The sequence below is a fragment of the Marmota flaviventris genome, chromosome 17 (assembly GCF_047511675.1).
Source record: "Marmota flaviventris isolate mMarFla1 chromosome 17, mMarFla1.hap1, whole genome shotgun sequence".
Taxonomy (NCBI): Eukaryota; Metazoa; Chordata; class Mammalia; order Rodentia; family Sciuridae; genus Marmota; species Marmota flaviventris.
The window spans coordinates 40,619,116-40,636,774 of NC_092514.1; positions in this window are offsets into that span (position 1 = coordinate 40,619,116).

A 17,659-nucleotide genomic window follows, 5' to 3' on the forward strand; every position below is an offset into this window, starting at 1 on the left:
GTAAAGGACAAGGAGGTTTGGCTTGAGTGACTGGGTAGTGATACCTTTAATATGAATGGAAAACATAAAAGCAGATATTATCTTTATAAAATTTAGCCAAAAGAATGAAATGAGAATGAAGGGATTTAAAAATATATACACTTAATTTTGTAGTTATTTTGTTAAGGAAGTCCCTTAACACTATTTTGGACCTGATTTCTTTTTTTATAGTTGAGATAATGTAGATATTCTGGCCTGTCGTAAAAAAAATGTTTCTATGTATTTCAGTCACTGTCTGAATGAGTGAGTATGCTTTAGAAATTAAAGAACAGGCAAAATATTTGTATTATATAATTCATATTTACACATATATGCATACATACATATATATAACTTTCAGTTTTGGAAGTGTTGATTACAGATGGGAATCATTATTGGCAAGACCATTGATATATGATGTGTAATCTCTCATAAAACCTAGCTATTCTGTGGTGGCCTCACTTTTATTTATTTTTTTCCCCCTATTCCTTCTGCCTGCTAAAGTTGAGAAACATAAGCTTGTCTTCAAATGTGGTTTTTGGCTGTCCCTGTGGTATTTGAGTAATCCCTTTGTTCCCTTTCGGCCTATGTTTGTAATTGTTTTTGTTTGTTTTTGCAGCACTGGGGATTGAACTCAGAGCCAGCATGCTGGGCAAGAGTGTTCTACCACTGAGCTACATCTTTAGCCCTGTAATTGTTCATGCTTTTTCTTTTTAATTTTTTTTTAGTTGTCAATGGACCTTTGATTAATTAATTAACATGAGGTGCTGAGAATAGAACCCAGTGCCTCACACATGGTAAGTGAGTGCTCTACCACTGAGCCACAACCCCAACCAATAACTGTTCATTCTGTATGAAAGAAAGCCAGATAGAGTGGTGCATGCTACCCAGGAGGCTGAGCCAGGAAGATTTCAAGTTCAAGGCTAGCCTATCTCCAAAAAAAAGTAAGAAATGTAGATAAAAGCTGCATTGAAATATTTATCTGCTACTCATAAGTTTTGTATGTGCAAGCCCATTTTCCCTACTTATTTTTAAATAAATTTTGGCAATAAGGTGATTGTCCAAAGTAGAAACAAGACTGGGGAAGTAGCTCAGTAGTAGAGTGTTTGCCTAACATGTGTTCTCAGCCCCACAAAAACAAAAAAACAAATAGGGACAGATTTAAAAAATAAATTATGGGATGGAGGTTATGGCCCAGTGGTAAAGCATGTGTTTAGCATATGTGAAACCCTGGGTTCAATCATCTTCAATAATAATATATACATACACATACATATAAAATGGAGTTATTTATAACAGCAGTTCACATACATATCTAACTAATAATGGGAGAATAGGGAAATAAATCATGGTGTATCTATTACTGTTAATGTTCTTGCAAATGCTGAAGCTATGTCAAATTGGGGAGAGGAGAAGCAGACACTTCAGTTCTATAGTTAAGATTGGGCTTTGAAGTCATACCTGAGATATAAGTAGCCCCGCCTTGATCTGTGGTTTTGCTTTCCATAGCTTGAGTTACCTATGGTCAACTGCAGTTCAGAAACATTAAATTTCAAATTCCAGAAATAAACAATTCCTAAATTTTAAACTTTAATAAAAAGGAGTGCTAGTAAATAAATAAGAGAAAAATGTGAAAAGAATATGAACAGGAAAGCAAAACCAATGGCCAAAAAATGTATCTTTTAAAAATACTTGGCCTCACCACTATTTAAAGAATTACAACTTCAAACCACAAAAGGGAGCTGGATGTGGAGGTGCACACCTACAATCCCAGTGACTCCGAGGCCTTAGTCAGAAGGACGCAAGTTTGAGGCCAGTCTCAGCAACGTAATGAGACCTGTCTCAAAAAATAAAAAATACAAGGCTGGGGATGTGGCTCAGTGGTAAAGAGCCCCCAGTTGTACAAAACAAAAACAAAAAAATCACTAGAGAGATTCCTAGGAAAATAGCAGATCGTACATATAGCTTTCTCTTCTAAAGACCTCATATTTTAGTGATTATTTTTATGAAAATCATAAACTCATAATGACTAAAGAGAAAGAGAGAGAAGTGTATAGCAACAAAATTTTGAAAGCTACTGACCCAATAAACCTAAGAAAGCTAGATCCAGCCTAGAAGTGGGAACAGCTGGGAAGTCACAGGTTGTTCTGTCTCAGGTCAGGTTGCTACCAAAAAAAAATACCATAGACTGAGTGCCTTTATCAATAAGCATTTATTCCTCACAGAACTGAATAAAAAGGAAAAACTACTGTTGTATCTGCAACAATATGAATGAATCTTTTCTCAAAAACATGTTTAACAAAAGAAGCCAGATAAGCCAGGCACAGTGGCACAGGCCTGTAATCCCAGTGGCTGGGAGGTTGAGGCAGGAGAATTGAGAGTCCAAAGCCAGCCCCGGCAACAGTGAGGCACTTCCAAAGATTAAGTAACTATGTTAAGGTCACAGAGATAGTGGATAGCTTTCTAGCCCAGGGTGTCTGACCCAGAGGCTGAGCTGTTAGCCATAGCATTCTGCACAAGTTTTCAAAGTCAATATGATTCTGAGAAGTGTTTTATAGGAAAAAACAAAAAATAAATTAAATAAAATAAAACAACTTTGTCCTGGGAGAAAAGCTGAGTTCTGATTCCTCTTCTATTACTTTCTCTGTGAGCTCAAACAAACTGCTTTTCTCATATCCCTAAGTAGGAAACAAGAGAGCTGAACTAGACAGTTACAAGGCCCAAGTCTAACTTTGGGGATCTATGTTCCAAGCTAAAGTTGTCAATCATCCTCCTCTATCTGGAGTGTGCCTCACCCACATTTCTGTGGGCATCTAATTAGTATGTGGAGATGATAATGAGGATGATGGATGAATGCTTGGATGAATGAATGAAAGAAGTAGAATCTTTAATATTACCCTCACAGATAGCTGCCCCTGGTTAGATGTTCTGAAAGGAGCAAAGAGGGTTCCTGTCACCTTTTTCAGTTTCAGTTGCTATACACCAGTTGATTTGGCCTTAAATCTGGGGCAAACATAAATAAAGCCAGCGTTGTCCTACACTTTCCTCTCTGGACCCAGCTGTAGGCTAGAAGCAGAAAGTGAATATGCAGAGTGGCCAATTAGTTCACTGCGGTGCCCTTATGACCTCTGACCCCTGCTGGGCCACCTCATCTATTAGCTGTCTTCATCCCTTCCACCCTCCTCTCTCTGCGTTTGAGCTGTTGTCCTGCCATTCTCTTTCAGTAAAGAGACATGCTCAGGCACTGGGCCAGCAGCTTCCATTTTTGCTCTTTTGTCTCCTCCCTCTGTTGCCCTTGTTGCTAACCTGATCACCACTCCTTGACCCTACTGCTCTTGCCCCTCCTGGGGTTGGGGAGGGTCAGTACTCCAAGGCAGGGCTTGCTGGGAGGAAGAAAGCAAGCTCTGCTTTCCCTTTCCACTTGGGTTTCATTCCACAAACAAGCATCGATCCTTCTGCAAGAATGTCCTGGAATGCTTTCCCTGGGATTATGACTTCTTTGAAAAACAAGTGTTTTGAAAAGTCCACGCGGGTGACATCATCAGTATGTTCATTTAAGATGTTGGCTAGTTCTCTGTGAGGTGGGAAACACATGCACACATACATATGTAAATATATATATGCATATATAGTCTGTTGATTGAGGGGGAAAAGCTAGTTCAAGACTATGGGTGAGTATATATTTGTGTACAAATATTAAAGCAATCATCCAAAGAAGAAAAGAAATCTACTCATTAATTTTACTATACTTGAAAGAAAAGCCTTTCAAGTGTTGATAGCATTAGCTAATTCTTTGGAGTGCCAGCTTGGAGAGAAAAGGAGTTGGTGGTCCCCTTTTATCAGAAAAGGAAAGTGCTTTGGCATCAGACCCACTGGGCTTAAATCCAAGACCTGCCACTTGTCAAGTGGGTGTCTTCTGGTAATAATAGTGACTCCCATTTTTTGAGTGTGTCCTATGTGCCGAGCACTTTATACACATCCTCACTTCATCCTCATAATAAGCAGTGTGTTAGATGTTATGATCGATTTTCATCTTCATTTTACACATAAAGGAATGAAGGCCAAGAGAAATGAAATTGTTATTGGCTTAGGGTTATATAAAAGGTAAAGGGCAGAAAGGAACGTGAACAAGGCATGTGCGACTCCTGAGTTCTTAAGTCCAGAGCTCTGCTTCCTCCGACTTAAAGTACTGAAGCTAATTAACCTTTATGAGCTTTGGTTTCCTTCCCTGTGAAATGATCATCTTTAAAGCACATAATATCAATGACGAACAACTGAATGCTTACTTATTCTGGGCATTTTTCTGGACACTGACATGCCTTATTTCATTTAATCCTCACAAAATCCTAGTAAATAGGAACTATGATCCCCATTTTACAGAGAAGGAAAAGGATTAGAAGTTGAGGAAATAACTGGGATTCTAATTTGAACCTGTTTGACTCCAGAGCCCATGATCTTTCCACTTCCTACTCCATGACAATTGCCTCAAAAAGACCTACCCAGGAAGATGGTATACACGCAAAGAAAGGGTAACAGAAACAGAGGGACAGAAGAAATTCATTCCAATTGATGATAACAGGGACAGCTTTATGGAAAACAGAAACTCACTTGATGAAAATTTATTTTAATGCCATAAAGGCTCAGAAATACATTTGTTTAATAAAGTTAGGCACACCTTTGTTATGTACCTGTGGTGGTGCTAATGAAGCCAGCTTCTTGTCATGGACATGCCTAATAAACAGTAAGGCAGGTACTGTATCTTACTCACCTGGTGCTACCTCCTTCCCCTTTCTCCTCCTACCCTAAGAGCTCCAGAATGGTGCCTGGCACATAGTAGGCTCTTGACAGATATTTCCAAAATGAGTAAGTAAACAATCTCTCTGAAGGGACTTGAGATTGCTGCAGCCCCAAAGCTTAAAGACCCCTTTCCCTCTCATCTTTCTCCCTGAAGCTCCTCTGACAAAGCCCACAGGCTGAGTGATGGGGGCCACTGTACCAGAGATGATTTATGGTTCTTTGTTATCCAAATCTTTTCACATTCCTCCCCATCCTCTTTCTGCAGCTAAGTCATGTGATATTGAAATGCAACTTCGGATAGTAAATCGTGATTTACAGCCCTGAAGACAACTGTTCAGGGCACTTCTAGTATTCATATCTAAAATAGACCACCTCTCCATTAGGATTTTCCTGCTTTTCTCTGGGACCCAGATACTCAATCTGAGCAGTGAAAAGAAAGGGAGCAACATGCATCTAATGGGCATGCCAGGGGAAGCTCAGTAATTGCTCTGTAATTTAAATAACAGCAGCCCTAGGGAAAATATGATCTCGGTCTTCCAGCCTAGGTTGCAGAGTAAGTTTGCAAAGATACCTGAGTTTTTGTACTTAATGCTCTAGGAATCCCAGCTCTGTGGCTCAATTTACTATCCAAACAATGATGGAAAGTGAGTGAAAAAGGGTGCTGGGGATGGATCGAGGACCTCATTCATACTGGCAAGCACTCTATGACTTAGTTAAGCACCAAGTCCCAGGGTGAAGTGTTCTTGATTCTTCATGCCACTGATGTAACTTGACATTAAACAAATCAGAGACATAGGAGTAAAACAAAAGTGTCTCCTTCCATCTGTTATTAAACCTATTTCAACCACATCACACGTGGGATGCTGTATGTGCTGCCAGTACCAACTTTATCAGTGGTCAGTAGAACTGATAGGTTTTTTTCAGCAACAATCACATATGCTGAGTCTAGCATCAGATCATGTAAAAATGGCCACTTTTGATTTTATTTATTATTATATACTATTGCCTTATTGTGAAATAACTATAGCTGTTTGATACTGATAACATGAATTTTTATAACTCAGAAGAGTAGATGATACCTTCTAAGTTCCTACTGTGTGATACTGAATAAACTCACTGCTTCTCTCTACATCTCATTTTTCCTTTGTAAACAATTAGCAGATGAATGTTTGAGGAGACTCAAAACAACATAAAACAACAAAGAGACATTTTATAAAATAACATGGTCAAAAATTGGGCATACATCTCAATTTCAGTGAACCATACTTTACGTTAAATGTACTAAAGAATCTCAGGTAATATTCTTTTGTAAAGCAATTGATCTCCCTTAAATACTAGTTCAGAACATTCAATTTTTCAAGTAATAAATTTAAGAGATTAAATTTAACCTACAAAGTTATATAAGTTCACCCCAGGCAGTTGTTGGCATAAAATATTTTTATTGCATATATTATCAGCTGAAATATTGTCATGTACTGTTGTTCTAGCTTCCCACTCCTTAAATGCAACCTTTTACCTTTGACCTATATGATGTTAATATTTTATTGTTCATTCCAAATGATTCTTTTTCTCTCTTGTTGTCTGTAAAATAGAAGTCTATCCCAAAGCAATTAGATAAAACAAAAGGCATGCATTAAAAAGGCACAAGGAGAGCTAGATTTTTAAAATAGTATATCCTCATATAATTTGCTAGCATTCACACTAATTATGACAACCTAGTTTTTATTTTTTTCTCAAGAATTTTGTCCTCCAAACTAACAATTCTGTGGTAGAACCATGGTTCAGCAATAAGTCATTACATATTCTGCAACTTTTATTTTATTTTATTTTGGTACTGGAGATTGAAACCAGGGGCACTTAACTACTGAGCCACATCCTTAGCCCTTTTTATTGTTTATTTTGAGATAGGATCTTGCTAAATTGTTTAGGGCCTTGCTAAGTTGCTGAGGTTGGCCTCGAACTTGTGATCCTCCTGCCTCAGACTCCTGAGCCACTGGGATTACATGTGTGAGCCACCATGCCCAACTAGCAATGTAGATTTTAAAACTTTAAGGGCAACACAGTGATACTCAACATCTGTGAGAAATCATATAAATTACTAGTCTGAGGTAGATCTCTTCTGTACTGGAGATTGAACCCAGGGGTACTTAGCCACTGAGCCACATCCCCAGCCTTTTTAAATATTTTATTTAGAAACAGGGTCTTGCTGAGTTGCTTAGGACCTCACTAAGTTGCTGAGGCTGACTTTGAATCCTCCTGCCTCAGCCTCCCAAGCTGCAGGGATTACAGGTGTCTGCTACCATGCCTGGCTATTATGTTATCCTTTTGATAATGTCAGATCTTTACAAAGCTGAGATTTGTGCAATTGCCAAGATGAAAGGCAAGTACTGTGAAAACCAATGCAGAGTAGAAAATGAACATGCGCTGCCCAACTTGAGCTCAAAGTCTGAAAGATTGTGCCACACCCAACATACTCATACATCCCATCACCAGGTAAGTGTACTTATTTCAAAATGAAATTTAAATACTTATTTTTCTTTTAAATTATATCTATTATTTTTCAAGTGACTACTAAGTTGTGATGTCATAAATATATGTTAAAATATTTGGACCTAACAATTTAGTAAATGGAATCATTAGGTATTTTTTTTAGCCTGAGTTGCTATTAAAAAATGACTGAGCAGGGCGCAGTGGCACACGCCTGTAATGCCACAGGCTCAGAACACTAAGACAGGGGGATCATGAGTTCAAAGCCAGCCTCAGCAAAAGTGAGATGCTAAGCAACTTAGTAAGACCCTGTCTCTACATAAATACAAAATAGGGCTGGGATATGGTTCAGTGACCCTAAATTCAATCCTGGCCCCGCCTCCCAAAAAAAAAAAAAGAAAGAAAGAAAATGACTGAGACACCATAAGCACAGTTAATCAAGAAAGTTTGGGAACCTAGGATTTCTCAACTGTAAACTGAATGTAATAATACGACAACTTAGGGTTGAAATGAGATTAAATGAATTAACACACAAATAGCTGGCTGGAGTTGTAGTTTAGTGGTAGAGTGCTTGCCTAACACATGTGAGACACAGGATTTGATCCTTAGCACCACATAAAAATAAATAAATAAAATAAAGGTACTGTGTCTATCTACAACTAAAAATATTTAAAGAAAAAAATAGCATTGTATACTTTTCCAAAGATATATATAAAAAAAAAACCTCCACAAAAAGTATAGAGAGAGGCTGGGGCTGTAGCTCAGTGTTTGAGCGCTTGCCTCACATGCATGAGGCACTGTGTTCGATCCTCTGCACCACATAAAAATAAATAAATAAAATAAAGATATTGTGTGCATCAAAAACTAAAAAAAAAAATTAAGTATATAGAATAGTATCAGGCACCTTGTTGTAGCAATCAAGGTATTTTACCACCTCATTACCTAGGACAGTTCTCTTCAACAATCCTACACTCATTCGATGTGGAAGAACAAAAGAATTTTAGCACATGTCTATATGAGTAACAATAAAACTTTAAACCCCCATCATTCTTAGAAGTTTCTACTTAAAGTTACCATCTAGAAAGAGAACAAAAGTCACTTCATTTCTTTATTTTTCATTTCTTTGATTTTTAAGTCTTCTGATACTGTTTAACTATCAGAACAGTTGCTGATACATAAAAGAGTTTTAAAAATAGCTATCAAAAACTCTTTTGCAATAAGTTTATGTCATTTCAAAAACAAAACATGTTTTTTATTGTGTTCTCAGAAAAATTTAATGATACTTTGACCTGTTTCCAGGCTCCACCCCCCAACTCTGGGTTTCCATAGCTGCTCTACTAAGGAGGTGGGAGAACTAACTTTTTATATATACTGATACAGCCTTTGTCTTGTTATAGCTTAACATAACTCAGCTAATAACTGAGCTCAGAAGTGCTTACTTTTTTCTTCTTAATTTTTGATTTTGATATAACTTTAGACTTATGGAAAAGTTGTAAAATGTACAAAAAAGTCCCACATATACCTTATCCAGATTTCTTAAATACTGATATTTTACATTTGTTTTATCAAATATATTTTGATCATTTCATTAACATAGTGTCTGACAGATGTCTCCACTCTAAATTTACAATTTTTCTCTTTATGATTTATAAATAGTTTCTAGGAACATATTTTGTGACTATGTAAATATTCTGTCTCTAATCCAGACTTCACCCACCCATTTTATCATTCATTGATAACTCAGTTATCACTACTACCATGGTTGCCAAGTAGTGATTCTGATTCCATCATTCCTTTTACATTTATTACTTGATGGTCTACTGAGACTCACTTGCCTTTCTTCCACATTTATTTTCTTATTTTTTTACTTATGTTTATATATTTTATTCAATGGGATATGGTGCATTATGTTTATTATTTATTTTTATGTGTAATTACCCCAGACTTGGCCAGCAAGAAACCCTTCAGAATGACGCTTGTTCATTTTGACGTGTCCCATATTTTTTGAGCACTTTCTAATTTACTAGCTTAATAACATGCTCAAGATTCATATTGTATTTTCCCAGTCCTACCCCTATAATCAGCCAATTTAAGAATCTCTGCTTCTTTTTAATAGCAAATAATTTAGAAACTAAGATCTACGTGGGTATGCTCACTGATCCTGGGACATCATTGCTTCTTATCTTTCTCAAGAAGCAGAAACACACACATTCATGTTTATCTATACTAAAAACCATAAGTTTGTAGTGTCCCGTCCAATCCTTTTTTTTTTTTCCTTTCCAGTTCTAGCACAACACTGCAGGATTCAGGATCCATTTCTTTCCATATTTGTAACTCTCTCTCAATGAGGAAACTAAAACCCCATTATTCATAAAATATTTACTTATTTGTTCAATCCCAAAATATACAGAAAATAGTTTTAGAATCACTACCAAACACACACACACACACAAACACACACACACACACACACAAAGAAATAAAAGTATAGAAAGAAAATCCACTATTATGGGAAAACAAACTAAAATTAAATATTCACTTATGGTTCTTTGTTTCTTTATACTGAAAGTATATAATTTAAAAAATTGTATTCTAGTTGGCACAGTGGAACACGCCTGTAATCCTAGCTAACTGAGCAGCAGAGGCAGGAAGATTGCAAGTTGAGACCAGTCTGGGCAAGTGAGACCTGGTATCAAAATAAAATTTTAAAAGGGCTAGGGGTGTAGCTCAGCACTAGGGTACCAACCTAGCATACTTGAGGCCCTGGGTTTAATCCCCAATACTGCAAATAAATAATTGAAAATTGTTTTCCAGAGCTCCTTGGGTGTGTCAGTGCCCTACCATATACATACCTGCTTTTTAGTGTGATTAGATTGTTCATTTAAAACTGTTAGGTTGATTTGATTGTCTTCCATTTTAGGATTTTCCCCAAATTTGGAGGGGGTTGTTGTTGTTGTTTTGTTTTGCTTTTTGTAGCATATGAACATTAATAGGTTTCCAGAAAGTAGAACCGTACAAAAGAAATACCCATATGCCAGGAACAGTGGCACATACCTATGGTTCCAGTGACTCAGGAGTCTGCGGCAGGAAGATCATTTGAACCCAGGAGTTCAAGATCAGCTTAGACAACATAGTGAAACCCTGTCAAATATCACTTCCCATTCCTTCCACGCAGTCTCTAGACCCTTTATCCTTTTTACCTCATTCTCACCCACCTCTTCTGGGTCACTTATCTCATTAATTTCTGATTTGTCTTTCCTTTTTTCTTCTTGGCCAAAAAAGTGGACATATGTATATTTTCTTACTTCCATTTTTTTCTTACCCCCCAAAATAGTATATTATAGATACTCTTTTATACTTTGCTTTTTTCACTAAACAAATTGTCCTAGAAATCATTCCCTGTTGGTTCACAGATATCTTCCTTATTCCTTTTTACAGATGTATACTACTCTTCTGATTTGCTTGTAGCATATTTTATTCAACCACTCTTCTCTATATGAACAATTAGAACATATCCACTATTTTACATACAAACAGTGCTACAATAAATAAACTCACGTGCATGTATTTTCATATTGCTGAAGGTATATGTCCAGGGTAAATTCCAAGAAGGATTAGTAGACCCAAAATAAACTCATTTGAAATGTTTTTAGATACTAAATAAAGTTTTAATAGATTTAAAGTTATTTTGTGATTATTTTCAGTACATATTTGTCCAGAAAGATGATTCTGTTCTAGATTTTTGAGTCACCAGACTTTGTATGTTTTTTATACTGCACAAACATACCTTAACAAATATGTTCTGCTGATGGTATGCAATTGAATAACAAAACTCTTCCTAAGTAGATTTAGATTTCGTGTTTGTTTAATTATATATCAGCTCCAAGAGTAATAAATGCTGAACAAAAATAATGGAGGTGGGAGATCCTTTATATCTGAGACACAGTGATATGTACGAATAGATCACATTCTGCCTGTGGGAATAATCAGGGACATAATATTTTTGCATCTCTAAGGAGAAGGCATTTCCTCCCAGCAGAGCTGTTGATCTGAAGTTGCTGGAAACATGATGAATAGTGAATGGAGCCAGTCTGCTGTTGCTCCAGGCTGGTTAATTATACTGTAAATCATGCAAACAAGGACATGTGGAACAAAAAGCTTCTCCAGACATCATCTCCTTCTCAATAAAAGAATAGTTCTTTTAAAAAAAATAGGCAGATTGGTAATTATCTCAGTCTGAGAATATACAAAATGCTGATACTAACCGCTAGAGATACAGAGAAGCTTGGTGGCTTTGATGTTGGTAAGGCATTTAAAAAATGCTTTATAATTATGATTTGACACTCTTGATTAAACATTCTAGGAGCAAAGATAACTAACCCCCTACACAAACACACAGTCTATGCTCAGTACAATAACATCATTTTGGGGTTTTATTATTTGTGTCTTCTTTCGGGGAGGCGTCCCTCATACAGAGTGTAGGATTCACCAATAATTCTCCACCCCTTAGAAAGGTTCATGTTTCATTTGGACATCTCTGGGCAACGTGGGATATTACAGACCGAGATCAAAGATAGGAATCAGTCCTCTATTCCAATTATGTCAACAAATCCTCCCTTGTCCCTTTGTCTTTTCTACTGTAAAAACAAAAGAATCTCTTTATGGCCCAAATACTTTACCATGTTTGCCTTATTTGTATACGCTTTGATCATATCCTTCACATGGTGTCTGCCAGGTTTCTCCACTGTAAATTGATTATTTTTCTCTTTGTAATTAATAAATACTTTGTGGGACATATTTTGGGACTATGTAAATATCCCATTTCTCATACGTGACAAAGTTTTATGAAGATGCCTTAAATTCACAAGAGGGATCCTCACTAGATCTCTTTAAGTATGGTATCATTTAAACCACTTAATGCAGCCTATACAGGAGAACATCAAGTTTCATTAGCTACTACTTTGATCTTGGCATCAACAACATGAAGCAATACAACCTTTTTTTAGAGCTGGAGCTCTGATATCATGCAAATCAGATTTAAAATCCAGCATGGCTACTTACCACCTATATAAAAACCGGGAATAACGCCAACCTCACAGAGCTGTTGTGGCAGTTCAATGAGTGCATATGATCTGAAAAGCACCTGGAATTCTACGTGACACACATGGATACCTGGCAGCTGTTAATAACAATGAAAATGTTGTTTTGGTTAGTTTTGAACCCTGATGAAATTTTGGGGGGGCAGGGGGAGTGGAGACATTCTGCCACATCATATACCTCATTGCCAATCCAAGCTGATTTGCAAACAAAAAAATATATTTATGCACTTAATTTCTCTGCTAAGTAAACTGTGGTCTATGGACCCAGAGTTCATGTCAACTCCTTACTTCCATTTGGTCTGTGTACACAGTATCAGTAAGATGAGTCCAGAGTTCTTTTTCAGACAAGATTGGAGTGCCACCCTGAGGTCAGCTTTGGTGTTGGCGATATTTCCTTGAACTCTGTCCTCACTACAAAGCTGAACAGTAACATTTACATTGATTTTACTTACAGTAAAGACTGCAAAGTACACTCCATTGGCTTTTGATGGCAAAAAAAGAAAAAGTCTTTAAAAAGACATAGAATAATTTGAATTTCTTAAGCACTTGATTGGGTCTCTTAAGTACTAGAGTACTGATGTATCTTGAGAATTTGAAATTTAAAACTCAGCCCTGGGCCGGGGATGTGGCTCAAGTGGTAGCATGCTTGCCTAGCATGCGTGAGGCACTGGGTTTGATTCTCAGCACCACATAAAAAAATAAAGACACTGTGTCCACTTAAAACTAAAAAATAAATATTAAAAAAAAACTCAGCCCCACACAAAGTGAGGTTTTTGTCTCACTTTATTACCCACAGCCAATCATCCTCTTCTTGGCTTAGATTTTAATTATAGCCCCAAAGCTATGGTTCAGAAGTTTCTAGCTCCCTTTGGAAAGAAATAGTAATTCCTTTTTCCAAATGACCATCAGAAACTGCATTGGAGTATGTCACAGAAATCCCAAACTCAACCTATTCAGAATTAAGCTTATTTTACTGTCCTCACATAATATAAACTTCATATCTTTTCTACCTACATTCCCCATGAACAGACCCACCCTCATTCCATCACCTAAATTGGAGACCTGGAAGTAATTTTAGTTTCTCGTCCCTTTGTCCTCCTACATCCAATCACATTATGTCCTTAATGTGACTTAGGCCTGCTCCTTTCTCCACTTCCCAATGCTCCTGCCTTCTTTCCTCACTAGACTGCTACTGTACTATTCTTCTGGACTTCTTGATTCTGGACTTGCCTCCCTTCCATGTTGCTGTGCTCTTTTAAAATTACAAAGTGTTGATATCACTGGCTTAACATCCTTGAACATCTCTCAGAGCCTCAGTACACAGGCCCTTCATGGGCGAGTCCCTACCCACCTGTCCAGCTCTACTCTTGCTGCATTCTTGTCACCAGCTTTGTTGAATCACTAGCAGATTCTCAGACACAACAGGCTGTTTCTGCATCCTTACATTCATTACTGCTGTTCTATTTAAGTGCTTTGACTATTGGTTAACATCTTATTTTTTTTTAAAGCTTTGTCAACTGTATCTTCAGAGCCTTTCCTAGCTTCCCACAAACCCAGCCCATTCTGCCACTACAGAGTGACTACTCCCTTACTTCCTGTAACTTATACTGCTGGACCTAGTGAATTTTCTTGCTTTGTTGGAAAACAGCTCTTTATCCCTAGTAGACTCTAAGCTGCTTGAGAGCAAGGACTCTTGACTAATTCATTGTTGAATTAGGCCCTTGTCTATGATGGACGTGCTGTAAAAACACCACCAAAAGTTTGTTGAATGACAGGCAGGAAGTAGAGGAGAAAAAAACACACTTTTTGGGCAAGGAGTGTTCATTCTGTTCATAATAACAAGCTAGGCCAAGCTAGCCAGCACTGCAGTGTTATACAGACTTTATGTTCTCACTTGCTACAGTTGAGAAACCATGTGTGTCTACCAGTCAGACCATACTAGTTTTTGGAGAAATTCCAGTTACACAAAACCATGATTCAATTTCCTCACCACTTTTATTGATGATGCTTTTAAATAGTTTTGTTTTTGTCCCCAAGAGGAAATGGTCTCTTGATGACTCAGCTGCACTTTGTTAAGGCAAGAAATGGTATAAGTCTGACAGCTTCCATTCATTCACTTAACCAAAATGTATTACAAAGCACCAAGCAAAAGACATATAGATCTATTCCTAAATTCACAAGGTTTTCAGTGTCAGAGTCTTTATCTCACTTCATTAATTCAACAAAATTTACTGGCCACTTACTATGAAACAGACTCCACACTAAGAAAACAATTAAATGAAACGCAGGCCTAGCCCCTGAAAAGCTCAAAGTCTGTAGACAAATGTGGAAATAAAATTACTATGTAACAGGAAAAGAGCTAAAATAGATGTACTTAGAAAGTGACATGAAAACTCAAAGAAAGATGAATTGTGTCAGGCAGGAGACATTCAGTATAATAAGACATGTAAATTGGGTTTTGAAAAATATAAGGAGTTTGCCAATGAAGAAAGGGAGAAAGAATATTCCAAAAAGAAAGAAAAATATGTACAAATTGAGAGTTAGAAGAAACAAAGCTGAAGTAAGATGAGAAAACTGAACTTTAGCAAGGATAAGTGACTTGTCCAAGGTCTCATAGCAGATAAGTGATAGGGCTGAGAGCTGAACCCAATCTGAAGTTACTCAAGGAAGCATCACAATTATGAAGCACAAAAAAGTTTCAGAACCACCCCATAGGACCTTCCATATAAATTATAGGAACTCAGACCACATTCAATGGACCACACAGAATCAAACAATTTTTAAGCAGAGAAGCATGATCTCATTTTTTTTTCTCTATATATACATTTATTTGCTACTGAAAATTAAAACAGCACATCAAAATTTCTTTTCATTGCAATTCAAATTTTTGAAAACCAGAAAATCTAATTATCCAGTCTAATTATTACACTCTAATCAAACTATCCAATATTCTCTTTACACCTCTTCCAGTTCCTGAGTTTTATTTCAGATTTCAGGCTTTTAAAATCTCCAGGAAGACTTAAGACCTATTGGTACTTCTTTGAGTCAAACAGAAAAGTAAAACTAAAGTATATTGAAATCATTTATGCACATTTTAACTGCTCAGATTCCTTATAAATTACTGGCATTAAGGCATGAAGGGATCCCTAACACCAAAAAAAAAAAAAAAAAAAGATAAAAAGGATGCAAAAGAATAAAGACATCACAGAACTCATACATAAGCTATTCAAAATCATTGGTATGCAGTCTAAGCATAGAAAAGTGTGCCTTAAATTACCATCATGAAGAACAAGTACAATTTATGCCTATATTGACTCTGTGTCCTAATCATACCCTATTCTAGCATTCTCAGAAGGATCCCATCCATGATATACGCAAAAACTGCAGGTACATTTGAATGGTACACTTCGTGATTCACTCTGAACTTCCTTAAGATTGTTGTCTCTTTCTTGTTTTTGAAGACTTAGGAGATATCTCCATTTTTCCACAAGCTCTTTCCGTGCAGATAACAATGTCCGGACTCCTCGCAGCCTGTTGGGAAAGCCCTTTCTGACCTCCCGTAAGACCCTCTCTCTCCTGTCCAGTGGTTGGCGTGGACCTTCTGGCAGAGGGGACGGCCATTTAGCACAAGGATACAGAGTCAAGTCATGAAGTTTCTTTACTAGCATTTCTGAACTGACCAGATGAGAGTCCACTGAATTTTCTTCATTTTCAGACATCGGAAAAGACTCCTGGGTCGAGGTTGGGTTAAATTTTTGCAATGGATCCATTGGGAGGTGAGCAAACCCTCCAAAAAGTTGCTCCCACTGTTGCTTGGGAGGAAGAAAAAACTGTGCATGATCTCATTTGGGATTCAGAAGTAACACAGACATGTCCTCCTCTACCTGATCTCAAAATGTTGGAGCACCAGAAGGGTCAGTTCTGGGTTCCTTTTTCTTACACTTTTTCAGTGACCACATTCATATTCATGCTTTTGGATATAAGCTTGTCACTACTTGTACAGGGATAGGGTTATAAATTAGTTCATGAAGAAAAAAAATCTCATGAATTGATTTTTTTCTTAAAAATTCTTTTAATTACCCATAAAGTACAGTGGTTATGATTTCATGCATCTTGATTATATACATGGCTGTGGTCATATTTACATGCCAAATTGAAGATCAACAGTCCATTTCCTAATAAGCCTGAACAATTGATTTTTTTCCTCTATGTTGAAACAAACTGTTTTTAACAAGCAAATTGTTTCTACTTATCTATTGTTTATAAATAATGTGCTTGGAAAATTCCTATTTTTAGGGAGTAGACATACTTGGAATAGCAAGGTATTTCTGCTGTAAGAGTGATTCAGGGACTGAATCCACCCTAGGGAACAGCAGGTTTGCTGTTCTCTCACCTCACACCCACTCACACCTGCTTTCCTCAGATGTAAGGGAATCACTCACACTATTTGATGAATACAACTAAATTTTAAGAAGTTAAATGATTGTAGGATGTGACTCCATTGTACCATTTATATGTTGACTCCCAAATTTATTTTTCCACTCCTGATCTTTCTTCCTGAGCTTCAAGCTTATAGAACCAACTACTTACCTGGCTGAATGTTTTCACTATAATCAACTAGACAGCTTACTATGTGCAAAAATTAACAATTCCACCCATTTATTTCTTAACTCCACCAAAAATTGTTTTTCTTTAGTCTTTCTTAGCTCAGTAAATGGCACATCATATATCCAGCCAAAAGCCTAGGGATGATCTTTGATTCCTCCTTTTCCCTCACCTCTACATGAAATTCAATAGTTACATTAAGTTCTACGCACTTAACTATAACCAAAATCTATCCATTTACACAGATATTATCATAGAACAAGTTACCACCATCACTCATATTTTTACTAGTTTGTTTCTACTCTTGGCCCTTTTATGGTTCATTCTCCAAATAGCCAGAGTAATCTTTTTACAAGCATTCACTTATTCATTTCTCTAATATTTTTTTTTGAGAGCACACAGGAACTATCTATAGATGTACCACCCTGAATGCACCTGATCTTGGAAGCTAAGCAGAATCAAGCCTGGTTAGTAGTTGGATGGGAAAGTGCATAGAAACTGGAGGCAGAACACAGAAGCAAACAGATCCCTGAGTTCATGACTTCCAGAAGAGAGGCAATACTGAAGTAAGCAATTTTATATAATACAAATGCAATGAATAAAATAAAAAATAAAATGATAAAACTAAATCATGTTGCTCTCTATATAGAAAT